Below are 7,158 nucleotides of genomic sequence, written 5' to 3' on the forward strand. Positions count from 1 at the left end.
TTTATGCCTCTATAGGCATATGGATAGAAGCAGTTGGTGGATCTTAGAAAGGCATGTTGAAAATCTGAGACTGCCATCACAGTTTTAGCATATTAACACCAGTGATGTCATTGATTATTGTTGATTGATGCCACACTAAAGGCATCTCTGAACTGTGCTGGCAACTGATGGGGATGTCCCTAAGTAGTCCATGGCTTTGCTACATATTCATGAAGAACTCTTGTGTGCCATATCATGTTTGGGGGCTCCAGTCTCAAAAAGACAGCTCAGAGCCTTTCATTAATTGTGATCTACTGCACCAGAGGCAGTGTTAAATGCTCAGCAAGGTCTGTCCTGAGTTCTAGGGCCATAGGGAGTGATATTTAACCACAGATAAATCTTTTCCCCCCAGCAGTAATGGATGGTCCAAGTTTGATAGCAGTCTGGACCAAACTTTGGAGAACCATAGACCTGAAGCTGGAGGTAACAAGGGTTCTTCTTAATTTCTGTAATAAGATACTGACAGTGAAAAATATGATGGAATCAGCCTCAAGAAAGTCTATTTAGTGAAAGCCTTCTAAAGTGATATCCATTTAGTATGCCTTTTGTGTAGAGCTACGTCTCCAATATATTGGTCCTTTACCATCAGTCTTGTGAAATAAATGCCACTTGATCACTTGTTATGTTAGCTGAATTCAATGCTACTTCTGGTTCTTTGGAAGAAAGTATTTATATGCTTTAATGTGATAGAGATGGTTTGAAAGTATAGTGCTTTGTTCTAGTTTTACTCAAAGCTGAATAGCATGCAATGACAATAACCAGATGAGCCAGCAAAACTCTGGCTTGAAAATCCAGTAGGGTGGCCAAAAATATTCTGTAACAGCAAAGAAAATTTTTTTTTACCTATAAAAATCTCAAGCGCAGGCATTTAAAGTGGTGTTACCAACTGCTTCTCTTACTCAGCACCTTAAGATATCCAGGTCTATTCAAAGCTGAAGTGAAGTGGACTGAAGTGAATCAGTTTATCTAAAAAGATTTAAATGATGCTCAAAGCTGATACATTAAGGAAGGGAAATAAAAGGCCACAGCAGGAGGCAGGAGAGAGAGGAGAGACAGCTGGGAGAAAAAAGGCACAAGGACAGATAGCTGTTAAGGCCTGGAGTATCAGAGAGGACCAGGGAGGTGGTGTTCCTGGATAGAAGAGCATCAAGTTATTAGGCTAGCCTAATTCTGAGGTAAGGGTACACTGACTAGAGACCCTAATAAAGCAATCTTGGGCAGGAACCAGGCCAGGAAACAGGACCAGAGCCTTGATGAAGACAGGTAGACAAAATAAGGAGTAAGCAGGCATTCAGGCCATGAACAGGCATTTAAACATTGGACTCTGTTATTGTGGAATATATACTACCACCTCACCTGTTCCCCTGATGCCTGCCTATTATTGAAAAGACAGGATATGGACGGAATGTCCAGGCGGTGAAATAGCCCCTGGCTCTGGGATCTTTCCAAAATCACAAAAGGTCATCCAAGCTATAAATTGCATGAGGATTCTCAGTGATTCAATGTGCTTGTTTTCTGAGATCAAAGTTTATGAGGATTCAGCTCATTGTTTACGGAGCAGCAGTGCTGAAACGGGAGAGTATTTAGCAAAAGCAGTACACTTTCTAAAAAATAAAGAGGAAAATGACCCAAGCACACATCATTACCACACTGTATCACACTACTAACTCGATAGCTTCCTCTTTTGATGACTCTGGCATGGCTTGCTGGCACGGCTTCAGTGGGTTAGTGAGAAAGCCATCATTGCATTTCCACCCCCACCTCCTGCCTTCTCACCCATAATTATGTAGCAAGCTAGAGCCAGAGTGGGTGGAAGCCATATTCTTGGTTCAGCAAACAACTACAAACTGAACAGTCTCATTTTCCCCTAATGAGCACAATTGGGATGAGAGCTGGTGATCCTGCAGAAATCTGGAGTTTTTGAAACTGGATTCTGCTTCACTGTAATCTTGTTTGCTCTGTATTGGGGTGAGGTTTTTTGTCACATCTCACCACCGCCTCTTTGAATCTCTTGTATTCTATCAATTTTCTTGGGCATTTAATTAAAAAAATACAATTCAGATTGCATCAGTTCATTAAACCAAGACAAACCCCTCCCCCTTGATAAACATCAAGTAACAATTTAAGATTAGGCCCATGAAAATGTCCAGTATCAAGAAAATGGAAAGGTAATAAATTCTTGGAGGACAGCAGATTTCATATGAAAATGTGAGCATGTTCCTATTCAAACTAAACACATATTTGTCTGTTCTTACTGGCAGCAGATGTCCAAGAATTTAGGGAATTTCTTAGGCTCATTCCGCACATGCAGAATAATGCATTTTCAAACTGCTTTCAGTGCTCTTTGAAGCTGTGCGGAATGGCAAAATCCACTTGCAAACAGTTGTGAAAGTGGTTTGAAAACGCATTATTTTGCGTGTGCAGAAGGGGCCTTAGCTTTTTAAAAATCTGAGACATTTTTAACTGGAGATGCTGGGGACTGAACCTGGAAACATCTGCAGGCAAAGCATGGGATCACCACTGATATATATTCCTATAGGGAACATGTGGAAGGCAAGAAACACTGTTTCACAGAACAGAACACAGACAGGGCCTGAAAACTGTTACATAAGATAGGTACATCATTCATATCTCCTTCCTTTTCCAATGACTAGTGCTCAAGGAACAAAAACTTAAACAGCAACAATGCCCCATTAAAGATCGTTTAACAAGTTGAGTAATATTTCACCTCTTACTATATAATTGAGCAGTGTGTTCCCAACTACGAACCAAAAAAAGTGAAGGACCCTGGCAGATGTAGTCCAGAGAGTGCCATTTCTCATGAACAGAGGGGCCAACAGGACTGCAACTCCCAGACTCCTCCTCACTCAGCCGATAACACTTCTTAGAGCTCTGGGTCCTCATAGGAGTGTCCTGTTCCTTGTCTGAACCAATTTTTGAGTGAGCCTGGCATCAGTGGCCAGGACTGAACAAGTCACCCTGCCCCAGGCTGTTTGGGGGGAGGGGAGGGGAAGGTCTTGTGGCACCCAGAGCACCTCTGACTGAGGTGGTGAGAGAGGAGCTGTGGGGGAAAAGGCCTTACCACACCCACCCAGAGTACTCCAGGCAAGTTACCAAGAATTGGGCTGGTGGGAGAGAGAATTTGAGGAATTGAGTAGGGGTAGAAAGAGAGTTTGGGAGAGACAGAAAAAGAAAGAGAGAGCCATGGCAGGTGGCCAGAAAGAGAGAACAAAAGCTGGGTAAGGTGACAGAAACATAGAGAATAGAGAGTTGGGGTAGGAAGAGAAAAAGAGAGAGCTGGAATAAGGACGCAGATAGAGACAGATGGAATAAGTGAGCAGTCAGAGAGAGCTGGGTTGGAGGGCAGAACAGAGTTGGAAGCGGGGCAAAAATAGGGAAGATTAAGAGAGGGGTGGTAGAGAAGAAGTGAGAGAACAGAAGAAAAAAGGTGTGTGTGGGGGTTAATGTCCTTTCCAGTCCCCACCTGCTAGAGCTTGTTGTATTTTTTTCTCACAACCGGCTCATCATCTTTACAGCACCCTGCCAGCTCCTCCCCCTTTGCAAAACCACAATCCAGTTTTGCAAATGGGGTGGAGGAGGGTGGTGGCCTATGGAGATGGGGAGAACTCTCCCTATCTTCACAGGAACCCTGCTGGCTTCCCCCGCCCCTCCTCTGCAAAGCCGGCAGCCAGCTTTGCATATGGGGGGACCTCTTATGAAGATGGGAAGAACTCTCCTCATCTTCACAGGCACCCTGCTGCCCCTTCTTGGCAAAGCTGGGATTTTTTGGGGGTGGGGGAGCAATTTCAGTGTTTGCACTGGGTTCCATGTTCTGTAGATATGCTCTATCCATGTCCAAGGGGCTTATCCACAGAAAATAGCGCCGGGGCAGGCAGTGAAATTGTGCCCAGCGATTCCAAGACAAGGGAGTATTAACCAGATCTTCTTTTGCATCATGAAAGAGGTTTGGATTTGCTTCTGTAATCCAAATTTGCTCAACTCCTAACCCATGAAGAAAATAATATTACTTTTTCCACTGCATTTGAAAAGTGAGCTCTGACTTACAAAAGCTCATACTGGAATAAAATTTGCTAGTCTTTTGGGTGCCACTGGACTTCTGTTTTGCTTTGTTACTGTAGACTAAAATGACTATCCCTCTGGAATTCAATCTGTAAACTGACAATGAAAAAGCGAGTATGTCTGCACAAGTGCACTTCTATCAGTGGTGATTTCAACTTCCTGATGGTTAAAATTTTTTTATTTGTGAACCTGCTTCCATGTCCCATCAATCTCTGTGTGTGCTCCCCCAATATAATGTAATAATCTAAATGTCAACTTGCAAAATCATTCTCCCCCCCTACAAATATCACCCCCATCCCAATGAATACAATGACAAGGCAGTATTAACCAGATCTTCTTTTGCATGGAAGAGGTTTGGATAAGCTTCTGCAATTCTCATATTTTTAAGTTTGCAAAGCCAACAAAATTACAAAGTTGCAAAGGGCAATATTTCAATAGAACAAAAAGCAACTGTTCACTCTAAAGCTCCTTATCAAGCAGAAAAAGTAAAAACAAATAATCTGCCAAACTCATTCCAATAGTCATCACGACAGTGCAGTCCATATTAGGCCAAATATTTTTCTTGTGCTGGCTAGCACACCCTGCAGCCACCTACGATGGGCTGCCCTCCCTCCTCCATGCAAGCCCATGTGAACCCCTGCCCCCACAGTGCTGGCTCCACTGCTACTCAGTACTCACAGTCACCACAGGATCAAAGCAGTAGCAGAGGGAGCGAAATGCAGGAAGTTTGAAAAAACCACATCACTCAATGGTTGCAACCCAAGCAAGCTAGCCACTTTTCATTGGCTAGAGTCAATTCGTCTCCACAGAACAACATCAAAATGGTGGGAGGTGAATGAAGAGGTTCAAAAATGGTGTAGTGGTTAAGAGCAGGAACTGGGTTTTTATTCCCCGCTCTGCCGCTTGAGCTGTGGAGGCTTATCTGGGGAATTCAGATTAGCCTGTGCACTCCAACACACGCCAGATGGGTGACCTTGGGCTAGTCACAGTTCTTCTGAGCTCTCTCAGCCCCGCCTACCCCACAGGGTGTTTGTTGTGGGGGGGGGGGAAGGGAAAGGAGTTTGTAAGCCCCTTTGAGACTCCTTACAGGAGACTCTTCTTCTTAGTGGAGGCCTGAGGCTCATCTGATTTCGGGTGACAGAGAAGGGAAGAATTGGCTAGCTAGGGTGAGCTGATCCTTCTTTCTTGCCTGAACCAACATGCAGCTGAGGTGATCAGCCTTTGCTTATGCGAGGGGTGGGGGGCGGGGGGAGTGCAGGCTGCAAGCTACACCTCTGCAACTGGAGTAGGCTGCTTTCTGGTTGGGAAGACAGGAAGGAGGTGGAGGTGGGGGTTGGTTGCCTGCCTGCCTCCCTGCCTGTGCTGCCTGCCAACTCCTCTACATGGCCTGCCACTACCATGATTACATGGAGCCCCTCTCTTCACCCCACTCTGGGTGCACCATACTCTGTTCAAACCAGTAAACCCTAGCTGTGCTCCCACACTCTGTTCTGGTGCTGCTATCCCCCCCCCCCAGGCGCATCCTGCTACAGCTACCGTTCTCTGTTCCAAGTAGTGAACCATAGCCTCACTCTCACACTCTGTTCCAGTGCTGGTCTCTCTCCCCAGGCACACCCTGGTGCTACTCACATGCTCTGTTCTGAGTGGTGCACCCTGGGTACACCCTGGCCCGGCACTCTCTGTTCTAGCATGCTTAAAGCCTGGCCCTCCTCCCAAGTTCCAACAATCTGTTCTGGTGATGCTTCTGGGTCTAGGGGGAGGCAGCCAGGGCACCCAATGTCCCCAGTCAACTGGGGCCCAGGGCATGAGCCCTGGCTTGCACTACGTAAGATACACAGGTGTCCATGTCTCTTGCCCTGAGTGGATTAGTTTTCTAGAGCCTATTGTTTTTTTTTCACACAATGGGCTTTATTGCTAGTCCAGAATACCAGTTGGGGGCAGGCTATTCTTTGGGAATTGAGCCAGTGAGAAGAAAGCTTTTTAACATCCCTTCCTGCTGAGTATCCTGCCATATAAACTATAGTAATACCACAATGTTATTTTGTCTTCTGCTCTATAACATTTTAGAAAACATGCTGTCTCTCTTCTTTTCACAGTTAGAATTGTGACAGTTCTGACGATTAAGGCCATGTACATACTATCTGCATTTTTTAAAAATTGCAGCTACATTCTTGTGGAACCTCTGGCACTCAAAAGGTATCCAAAGGTGGTTTTTTTTAATTAAGAGCCAGTCAACTCATTTCTTCAGTCTCAGAGTGCAAACAGTTTCATTTGGATAATGTAGGTAACGGTCTGCATTTTAAATCTATTGATCCAGTTACTTCTTCTAACCCTCTCATTTTCTGCTTGTAATATTTTTCTGTGTTTAAATCAATTTTTTCAGCTCTTGATTGTCATTCCTCATTTGTGAATTTTGCTGCAAAGCATGCATTTGATCATACATTAGTAGTTCAACTTGCATTCTGCTCTTTCTTCAAAGAAAGTGCAAAGTGGTCTCCCATTCTGGAAACACTCAATGCCAGGTTTCATTGATTTTGTAACTGGTACTCCATTATGTCCTTTTGGACTGCTCTAATTATGGGGTCCAATCCAGCAAAAAGCAATTTTGACTGTGTCTCACTGAAACCAGTGGAACAAGTTAGTGACAACTTACTTATGGACCAAACTAGATGTGATAGTGTCCTCATGGCTGGCATGAGGACACTGCCACCATTTTAAAGTACTGTGAGGGGCCAGTCCTGATCAGGCCCACAGTGTGGCAGGCTGAGGCACTCTTGTTCCTCCCCCCACCCCCTCATGTCTTATCAAGTGGTAAAATAGTTCCATGACCCATGGCCATTTTACCACTTGAAAAAGTGTGTAAGGGTGGGGGAGTACAGGGGAACAAGTATGTTATCCAGTGGACCCAATTGGGATTTTAAAATGGCAGCAGCATCCTTGTGGCCTAGTTCTGTTGCATTGTTTATAGTCATATTAAGCTGGATCACAAGTGACAGAATGAAGTTGACTAGGCTTAGCTTTATTCATCATGTGCCCTGC

The sequence above is a fragment of the Sphaerodactylus townsendi genome, linkage group LG08 (assembly GCF_021028975.2).
Source record: "Sphaerodactylus townsendi isolate TG3544 linkage group LG08, MPM_Stown_v2.3, whole genome shotgun sequence".
In the NCBI taxonomy this organism is placed as follows: Eukaryota; Metazoa; Chordata; class Lepidosauria; order Squamata; family Sphaerodactylidae; genus Sphaerodactylus; species Sphaerodactylus townsendi.